At 40.5% G+C, this 9,410-nt stretch overlaps 1 long non-coding RNA gene across 1 annotated transcript; it reads right to left on the bottom strand.

Moving 5' to 3' along the window:
- Nucleotides 1-6,583: 6,583 nt before the first annotated feature.
- LOC145434432 (uncharacterized) lies at nucleotides 6,584-8,115 on the bottom strand. Its single transcript, XR_013913386.1, has 3 exons — nucleotides 7,913-8,115; nucleotides 7,772-7,852; nucleotides 6,584-6,689 (listed from the first exon to the last, which is right to left on the bottom strand). It is a non-coding gene; the product is annotated as an uncharacterized LOC145434432 (long non-coding RNA).
- Between the last annotated feature and the right edge of the window lie 1,295 nt (nucleotides 8,116-9,410).

The raw sequence follows: 9,410 nt of genomic DNA on the forward strand, positions 1-9,410 counted from the left end.
GCTGCCGGTAAAACTGCGCTCGAGTCAATTCAAAAACTACAACATAACGCACTCCGTATCATAGCTAGGGCCTCAAAGGCAGGGCTTTGGAGCCGGAGCCGGAGCCCGGAGCCGGAGCCCCGGAGCCGTGCATTTTTGCCGGAGCTGGAGCCGGAGCCGGAGCTCTACATAAAATTCAGCCGGAGCCGGAGCCGGAGCTGGAGCTAGTTATTTGAGGGGTAGCTCCGGCTCAGAGGTATTTCATAAGATGCTATTCTATATGCAACAACCATATATGCTGATTTCACATGATTCAACAGCAGGCCTTCGCGAAAGTAAGAATTTTTCACCTTTGGCGCTACCTTTTTCCGACTGGGGATTTAACAGCATAGCAGTCATATATTCAATGTTCAATTTTCATAAATGAGTTCCGAACCTTGATATGCTAGATATTCCTGTGAATATTGTGGGTATTCGATATACCCACAATTTCATCATCAGCACAACGTTGTTGGCCAATTGTACGGTTCGAAAATAATTATATATTAAGCGAAATGGGAGAGAGGATAGAAACGTGATTTCGTTGCACAAGTCGATATGGCGAGCACGAGTCGAGAAATTCCATCTCATCGTTGATATGAATCGGATTAGGCAATACTCGTTCTTTCGTGGTAGTTGTTTAATCGGGCCGCGAAATTGGACAGTGTTATTGAGTATGCAATTTATGCATGCGAATTGGAATTCATTACTGCGCATCATCGTCATTCACTCCAGTAAGGATTTTGGAGCGTGAATAGGAAATGGCAGAAGAATAGCCCAAAACGCCGTTACACTCAGTGATCAATTGTCGCGGTGCGAGCTACTCGATGCGATGTCAGGACCCCATGGTATTTTATGATGGAGACATCAAATTAACTGATTTGATACGCGATTTCCAATTTGTAATCATCTGTTTCGTAAATTCCTTCTTGATGTCTGCTTGATACTCTAGTATTCCCGGATTATCACGGACTGTGACTTGTAATTGTGCAATGTGCATACTGCATAGTTTAATTCGTCATGGGCATGACACAGTGTTTAATTCGCCTCTTCGATTCGAAATTACCTATTCCGATAAACTTGATCGACACCCGATGGACTGGTAACGAGTGCACCAATATCGAACGTCGAACCATTGGCCATTTGGTACAAATCGAATTTCTATTGATCAGGTCGTGATGTCCGCCCATATTGCTCAGTTACGGTTTAATAATAATCGCTTATTTAAAGATTGAATTGAGCTTAATGTTAACGAGTACAGTGCCAGTGTTAAAACGCCGCATCAGAATTTTCATACTGTACACAGCAATGGCATGGAGTAAAGTGCGTTCTAAAGTGCGTAAAGTGCAACTATGATGTTAGCGACAATTGACAAGTATTCATTATGAAGTCATGCACAAGCCGACACGGCGGCACCTATGTCTTCGTTGCTGCATCCAATGTTACTGACGGCTGACAGACTCTAAACTGCTATAGATAACTAACCTACGGGTAAATTAGTAATCTATATAGGCCAATCTTTTCGGCTAAATGGCCACATGAAATTGACGAACGAGTGCGGCGCCCACTAGCCGCGCCAGACGCGTAAAATTTTCAAAGTTAATATTAATATTACTTGGGTATATTGCGGGTCGACTGTATACCGCGCGCTGGGCTCAGTTTGCAAGGAAAGGACTATTCGGCATCTGGACATATCGATATCGAAGATTTTCGATAATATACCATAATCATTTTGTGCCTACATTTCAGCGTCGATGATCTTTCTGCGAGCGAGCGCAAACGCGAAAAGACTTTCTCTCGTAATTGCGAATATAGTTAGACTCAATCGGCTAAATCGGTCGTCTTTTATTTTTCATTTTCAGCAGAGGATAGGCAACAAAGCAAAAATCGTGTGACAATTAAACACGCGAAGCGTGAAGAAAAATTACTACTCTTTTACTTCATTATAATGTACGTCAATTTAGTAAAAATGTGACTGGCCCTGGATCTGCCAATGCGTCGGAACTGATATTCTAGTCATCAACATCCCAAGTGTCGCGGTTTTTGGTTGGCCTTGTAAGTTCATAATGTGAGCAAATCAATTTCGACAATATAACAGAATTTCGATAATATATAATAGGAAATTAGCTCGCGGGCTACTCAAACCTTCTCGCGGGCTACATATGGCCCGCAAGCCGCGTGTTGCCCACCCCTGATATAGACAAACACCTTCGATAGTTTTCAGAGCCGGAGCCGGAGCTGGAGCTGGAGCAGCGGGAATAATGCGGCTCCGGAGCTGGAGCCGGAGCTAGTGTATGATAAAAGAAAGCTCCGGAGCCGGAGCTGGAGAAATGCAAATTTACGGCTGCTCCGAAGCCCTGCCAAAGGGACCTGGTTGTTCATCCAACAAGTCGCTGCTGAAGAGATTCGGTGTCCTAAACATAGAAGATCGCCAAGTCTATGTATCAGTTCCACTGCGGTCATTGCCCCGAATATTTTAATGACTTCTTTACCTCTGGATAAAAGCGCACAAGTAGGGGAGATGTGGTACCGATGGATCACTGGGAATGAAAATACTTGAAAAATTCTCCATGATAATTCCATGAATAGACTCGGTGAATTTGTATACAATTACATGCTGACAGAATCTTTCATGACATGCAAAAAAATTAGACCTGCGTGAGTTATGGGGTCTGTGACGAATGATTTACGTTTTAGGGGGTGTAAAGTAAATTTGGATCGACATTTGCATTTTTCTATATCACCTTTCAGACTGACAAACCCGTCATAATTTTTGATGTGAAGTGTAAGGCTTGTATCAGGGTATATAATGGCACATATTTTTTGAATCAATACCATCCTCGAGTGGACTATTTTCAAGTCAATTACAAAATTTATGGGGTGGGGGACCTATGGTACCGTAGCCAAATCAAGCAAAATAGATAGACCAACTAATCACTTAACCACAGAAACTCGCCTACATATATATATGCTGTAAATCATAGTTACCTGTGGTGTTTTATCACTATTACGAGGTATTTGAAAGTCAAAATGTCGATTTGCGGATAATATGTATGTGGCATTAATTTTGTAAGTTTAGGCGTAAATCAAAACATGATTTTATGCCAACATTTGAGTTGATATAATCTATTTTTTCTTGAAGGTGGCGACGAAACATTCTTCATTGGCTTGCTGTAGCTTAGCTTATAGTACACAACAAAACAAGTTAACAATTTTGAGTTTTTGAGCGTATGTCTCATAGGTCCCATGGTCGTGTGCCTTGGGACCCACCGGGTGGGGACCGATGACACGTTCGAGCAACAAACTTTAAACGTTTATAAATATTTTTTTGAAAAGGCGGATATTCATGTAAATGTCCGCGATAGGTAGAGCTTGTATCGAAGTGTTGAGACAGCAAAAGATCTGCTATTCTCGGCTGAAGATTTGAGGGCCAGAGATCATTTTGCAATTTTTGATCCATCGGTACCACATCTCCCCTACAACACACGCGCGTCCACGTAGTCCAAATATCATATGATCGACAGAAAAGATCATCGCTCTATCAAATATGCCGGACCTGATGTGCGGAACAGTATCCCGCCGGCTATCCGACAGTCGACGAGCATGCCCACATTCAAGTAGAAATACAAGCAAATACTACTAAGTAAATACTAGTCCATCCTCAAGATAACAGGACCATGACCTGACTCATCGATCACGCCTTCCATGACATGTCATAAGATTATACAATTACGCAATGTACAAGTTGAAAATGGTGGGAGTGCACACGGCCAACACCAACTAAAATAATTGCGACTATGCAATAACTGGAAGTTAATGCTGAAGTAACCATACGTGTTTCCGCACGGACATGTCGTATTATTGTAACTTGATATAGTCAGATTTGCAATTGACTATAAATTTATCAACTTCCTGTGGAAGTATAAGGCGCCACGACAACGAATCATATTGGATTGAGGATATGGAGTATGCATAAATCTTTGTAGTGTCTGTCTACAATCATTGTATGCTACTTAGCCTACTGTAAGAGTCACATGAATTGTTTGCATCAATAATTCATTGAATGTTCTGACATCACAACTTCAGTAGGTACCAGAGATGAACGGATTTGAAATTTCTATGTCCTAATTCAATCCAAATCCGAAGATTCAGATGCTATTCCTAGTCCTAATCCAGAAATCTTGTGTATTTCAATCCTAAATTTAATCTGATATAAACTTGTATTCCTTTTAGAAAACCTACATCTTCTGCCTATAATTCTGTAAAAAGAAACAAAACGCATAATGACTGCCAAAGTAAATGAAGTAGCTTCGGTTGGACCAAAAACATTGTCGCCAGTCACAGGACATCAGTCTACCCGAAAATTGGTAAATCCAATCATAATCATAATCCATTTAAAAAAATTCTGAAATCCCAATCCAATCCTAATCAGACAAAATTTCACAAATCTTGTTTTCCCAAATCCTAATCCTAATTCATGCTCATCCCTGGTAGGTACAAGACATATACACAGCTTGCGTAATAATAATTCTTTATCCACCTCGCTGTAGTGTCCCATTAACCGAAGTCACATCGAGAATTGTTTGAAACTGGTCCAGAATAGGTTCGCTACCACAGTTTTCTCATCATAGTGGAACTAAATCGTCAATCACGCAAACTGAGTTCGTGGAGGCGGGAAATGGATCATTGTGTGTTCGCGACGTGCGTGGGACAGTGAACGGTCATAATGTACACTTGTACAGAGTTATACAGGCTTCCCGGGCCGTAAATACCGCACATTAAACCTCTCCGATAGGAGACCCAGAATTATTTGGTAATTCGTTTTGTGAAAAAGATTTATCCAGCATGAAGAATTTTTGCGCGCGACTCCATGTCGCTAGAGGTCTTGATTTTCATATGAATAGCAAGAAGAAATGCACATATCGGCGTCGGCGACTATCATGCACTAAGCAGGAATATGGTGAGCCACATAACATTTTCAAACCGCAAAATGCGCCACGGTTAAAATACGTGGAGAACTCTTGCTCTATACCAGGGGTCGCCAACTCAAAACGGGTCGCGGACCACTTTTCAAATTTCGTAGCGGCCACGGGCCGCAAGAATTCAATATCGATATAAACTAGGCGATCACGTTTTAAAACTCTGCGTCAATACCACGACGTGCTAACTAACATAGGCGATGGGCATAGTGACCACAAAGGAAGCTATAATTTATTAAAGGAATACAAATACAACAAAAAATCATTCTCGTCAATTACATTTTATTTGAACTGTGAACTGTGTGCGATACCTGGAAATGCTTTTCGGCGACTAAGGAATCGATATTGCGTCTAGCGAGATAAGTTACTAGCTGAAAGACCATCTCCACCTCCACGTAAAGCTTGATCTTGTGACATGGGGAAGCCCTAAGCCAGTGGTTCTTAAACGTTTTAGACACGTTCCACCCATATCGTCATATCACAAAATGCAACCATAGCAATCCTAACGGATAGTGGAAGGTTATGACTGTTAATGAGAGAATTTTATAATGAGAATTCCGGACTATACAGAAAACCCGAGTTAAACGTATATCGCGCGGAGCGCGAAAAGTTTTTCAATTGACCGCAGCTCCGCGCCCCATTCAGATGCTTTTACGCCCCCACAAGAGGGACGCGTTCCCCAGTTTTGAGAACCACTGCCATATGCCGTTTCTAAGCGTCTCGGCCTTGACAGTGTTTGGGCCATTGCACGTCAAGGCAATATGCCCAGCCCATCCAAATCAGCTAATTATTCTCCCTCGATGGAATCCCGTTGCATCGCCAAAGCCGTTTTAGTTAGTGACGATGATGTTGGGCACAGGAGAATAGCTTATTGTGAAGCAACAACAACAATATGTTGAAACTGTAGTCAATTTCAGCATTTCAAAATGGTTTTCTTCGCTTTCTTACGAAATTTCAAATCAAGTCGCGGGCCGCAGAATATGAGATCGCGGGCCGCGTGTTGGTGACCCCTGCTCTATACTGACGTTGCTGTATTTCGGATCACCAGCTACATGTGATTCCTTCATAATATCTCCTGGCAACTATCTACAATTTGCTCCTAGTCTGACTGCCCGATTGCGTTGAGCAATTGCAACAGCAGCTAGTACGGAATTCTGAGAGTTGTAAAGATCATTTAGCTTCAGCTCATTGCGGTTGTTCTCTACAAAAATGACTGACGACGAAATAATTTCATCGTTGAAACCACGTCATATTTCGAGCGCAGTGCTCATATAACGATGTGTACATTTCAATGTACATTGACGCAAGCATTGACGTTAAGGTTAATCTCAAAAACGGAAAATTTCTGTATAAATTTTCAGGGCTTGTGCCATTATATTTTGAAAGCAACGTATAGTTTAATCCTTTGCTTCATCTAACGATAAACCGAACTTTGGTATTTAGATCAAGAATTTCAGTATAGGATCTGATAAATACTATCACAGCCTTAAATAGAACCTGATTAACATCAAAGGCATACAGGCATCCATATGATCCATGAAGCTTTTTGATGAACAGGAGTAGCCTGAAGTGTAAACGCCATCCTATCTATTTTGCGATACGATTTATTTGACATTTCGAAACGTAACAAATTGAACACATTTCCAAATACTTCGTCGGTTCTCTTCCTGCTTTTTATCCGCTTTATACCTCCTTGAAAAAAAAATGTATCAACATAATATCTGTTTCCTCATAAAATCATTACTACGTTATAGACATATGGAATAGCAGGTTCAACTTTTGTTAATAAAGGTATAAGCATGGGCCCATCTAACGTTACATTTCTAGCAGTCGTGTAGCCATTGGAAGGCGGGTTGACAAAGATTCCTACTCAGGTGCAAGCCCGTATAGTAAGAATACTGATTCCATTCCCAACCTTTTATAATATCATATCAGCATTTCAAACTTCAGATTACGGATGGAGCAGCATCAAATTATTCAAGTCCTCAAGACGAGCATTTTAAAGCATGCGTATAAACTTTATCGATTCTATATCAGTTGTTTTAGCATTGTTAGACGCAGAGAGAAAGAGAGAGAAAGATAGACGTCATCGCAAAAAAGAAGATACCAAAACAATTCTGATACTTAATTAAACTACACATCATTCAAAAAAAATATTGACCGATCACAGTAAGGAGTAGAGTGCTACTCAATGACACAAGCATCGAATACATATCATTACTGCTCAGTGCTCACGTAAGATATCTGTCGTTATGTTATCGCTCTTCATGCATAGGCCTACATATGCAGAAGATTGCGGGGGGAGGGGATATAAGTGGAGTAAAATTGAATTCATTTTAATTTGGGCTTGGCCACATAACATTGTGTTGATGTTAGTAAAATTGTATGGGCATGGTTTCTTCATAAAAATAATCTACAAATGTCAATCACCAGTAGGACACAAGATATATCCCGTAGTGTGACGGGTATAGTATGATGGGTCCATGATTTTGACGCTAATCTGCAGGAGAGAATTCAAGCAAATTAGTCTACCAAAAATCACCTAATTAGGCATTATTATACAGAAAGTGACGAGCATTATTTGTAGAAACAAACGCCAACTGTATATTGCAATTTTGTGAAATTTTCATAAATCAATGAGAACCACACGGGGGTCAATTGATGTCGCATGAAGCCCTAAAAGCCACAGTCGGGAAAGACAGATTTGTTTAATTACGATTTAGGATTCCAACCCGGACAGCAATTGAGCAAGATTTCAAAAAACATAATCGTACGGTACACGTGAAAAATATTTTGAAATCATTCATCCGCCTCACGAAGACATTCCGGGTCCGTAGCCGGATTGATGCATGCACCTGAAACCAGGAATTTAAATCGACATATGTAGCATGATTTAAAAATTATTTGTGCCTCACCAGCTTCATCTGCGAAAAATAGCAGCCCCGTGATTATAGTTGTGAATGCGAGAAGTACTTTCATCGTTGCTGCGCTCTTCATTTCGTATGCAGATGTAATGAAAATGCGTCTCGTTTTATGCCGGCTCTGAACTTTCTGTCGTTATTTAATAGTTTCCTGATCAATGCATGAACGTAGTTCTGCTATCGTGTCAATAGAACTTTTTAACGACATCGCTGCGCATTTTATGTCGTCATTCCTGTGTATATTTACTGTACTATACTGTATACTGTATACTTATAATGTTTGTTATACGAAGGATTCACGCAGCAATGTGACCTTACGTTTCGAGTTTGGCAGATGTCACTTATGATGTTGCCAATATATAGATATAATGGTTTGGGTGAAATTCGAAATATATTTCATGTTCAGATGAATCACGACAGGTAGGCTAATGATATGTAATTGATTAGCCGAACGTTCTTGCTACAACAGCTGCTGGCAAAAACTTTCACTACAGGTCAAGAAGCGAGATGACTTGATACGAGGCAAAATGCAATGACTCGAGATAATCGATGTATAGGGACTGTGCAATTAAAAGAAATCCAACTTTCTGTCGGAAGTAGGACGGGTTGCAGTCACTACATCGGCCCACGTGTGGGCTTTCATATTGATCTAATGCAGGGGTTCTTGAAGATTTTTCATCTGTGTTCCCTTTCATATAATCTGTATGTATGGTGTACACCTTGAAAATGCTGCTGCATAAAGTTCACGCAATTGAAAGACAAAGCAAAACAAACTGTGTGTTTACACTCTGGAACACCATTTAACTGCGATAAATGAGCTTGATTATTCTACTCGAATACATATATTCTGAGAAGTGATTAGTAGGACAGACCGGGGACAATTGTATCACTTTTTGTATTTTCTAACATTAGCCTACGTTTTTTTTTCTCGTGGATATTTCATTTCCAAAGTTTTATAAATAGAAACCAACAACTCGATAGTTGATATAAAAACTAAAACGAAACTCAATCAACATCCAATTATGGAAATTTTGGGTCGCAAAAATCGTCGCTCAAATGTTACAATCGCCGCGTAAACATGAGCAATTGTAACACCCAAGCGGGGCAATTATAACAGTGTTATTTATAACTAAAAATAAAAGAAACGACCAACAAAAACGGGAGCACAAATTGTAATATTGTATTAAACTTAAAATAAGAAGTTTGAACGCTTCCAGGCTACGCCCCATCGCATTTTGGCATCTGAGTAAAATATAACCCTTCGTGCCTTATGCATGATCTCAGCGTATACAAGAAACACATTCACTATATCATCTCCCTACACATATTCGGCCTTTTCCATCAAGGTTTGGTAGTTCAGTGTGCATAATGGATTGGGCGAAGGTGCGAAACCGACCTGGCTGAAATATATTGGTTGAATGGGCCAATGGAAGTGTAGCAAAACGAGGACGCAACATGGTGCGGCGTCAAAGCAAAGGGCATTCTTCTACAG

This window comes from Botryllus schlosseri, chromosome 2, assembly GCF_051294905.1.
Source record: "Botryllus schlosseri isolate E-star chromosome 2, Bs_hap1, whole genome shotgun sequence".
In the NCBI taxonomy this organism is placed as follows: domain Eukaryota; kingdom Metazoa; phylum Chordata; class Ascidiacea; order Stolidobranchia; family Styelidae; genus Botryllus; species Botryllus schlosseri.